The sequence below is a fragment of the Cynoglossus semilaevis genome, chromosome W, assembly GCF_000523025.1.
Source record: "Cynoglossus semilaevis isolate Cse_v1.0 chromosome W, Cse_v1.0, whole genome shotgun sequence".
Lineage (NCBI taxonomy): Eukaryota > Metazoa > Chordata > Actinopteri > Pleuronectiformes > Cynoglossidae > Cynoglossus > Cynoglossus semilaevis.
The window spans coordinates 1,989,888-1,991,116 of record NC_024327.1 but is presented as its reverse complement, the minus strand read 5'-3'; the positions used below and the strand labels follow the sequence as shown (position 1 = coordinate 1,991,116).

General features: G+C 39.0%; 1 protein-coding gene across 1 annotated transcript in view; it reads left to right on the top strand.

Annotated features, from left to right (window-relative positions):
* The window catches only part of LOC103396909 (G protein-coupled receptor kinase 5-like), a 35,065-nt gene that overhangs the window by 997 nt on the left and 32,839 nt on the right, over positions 1-1,229 (top strand). The gene's annotated exons all lie outside the window — the stretch shown is intronic.

Here is a 1,229-nt window from a genome sequence, read left to right as displayed (position 1 = left end):
GCCTCCCACATCCGCTTTCGCTGTCTGTCGAAATGAATGTGCTCTTTCGCAATATTATACATGCCGAGACACACACACACACCGGGAATGTCTTGTTTCTGGAGCGGGGAGAGACGACCGTAGGCCGGCTAGCATTTACGCCGGGATCTGCTAACGTGACCGGGGTTGAAATGTATGTCGGGAGGCGGGAGGGGGGGGAGAAAGACCCCGATTATGACCCGAACTCCGTCACTGTGGCTCCGAAACTGAAACTGAAACTTTTATTAACGTAGAAATGGCTTATATTTTCAAGCTAGCTGACTCGCTGACCCCTGCCGGAATTAGAGTGTGGTCTGCGTACCTTAGTTTGAGAACCACTACAAACAGAATTTACAGAATATCGTAAAACCTAAGCAAGAATGTATTAACGTAGAAATGGCTTATATTTTCAGTAAAAAAAATTTAAAAAAAAGCTAGCCACCTTAATGACCCCTACTGGAATTAGATTGTCGTCCGCGTACCTTAGTTTGAGAACCACTAAAAACAGAATTTACAGAATATCGTAAAACCTAAGCAGGAATTTATTAACGTAGAAATGTCTTATATTTTCAGTAAAAAAAATGACGAAGCTGTGATGTCACTCACCTGACCTTTGACCTTCTGCCTGTTGACTCCTACAGTAAATTTAATTAAGTTGATTTACGACCGCCTGTTTTTTTGTTTTTTTTCGGAAATATTTTGAGAAAACAGAGGCGAGCCGCTCCGTCCGTCCTCCGTCACTGTTTACCAAACGTTCTTTTTTACGCTGATGATGCAACCTTTGCTCTTTTTTTTTGAAAGTTTAAAATGAATAAATTAAATAACGTGAACGCTCCGACGGTCGGACAAGTCGTTGTTTTGTCGCAAGTGATCCTTTTCTCTGACTCTGACTAATATACACTGAAATATATAGACATATATAAGATACACTGGAACATATAGATATATATAATATACACTGGAATATATGGACATATTATAGTATACACTGGAATATATGGACATATATAATATACACTGGAATATACGGACATATATAATATACAGTGGAATATATAGACATATAGTATACACTGGAATATATGGACATATATAATATACACTGGAATATATTATTATTATTATTATTGACGACCGGTGTTTGAAGGAGTTACTGTGTTTGTACGGCGTAGAGTAGGTGAAAGGATGCTTCCACAGTGTGTGGCTGGGGT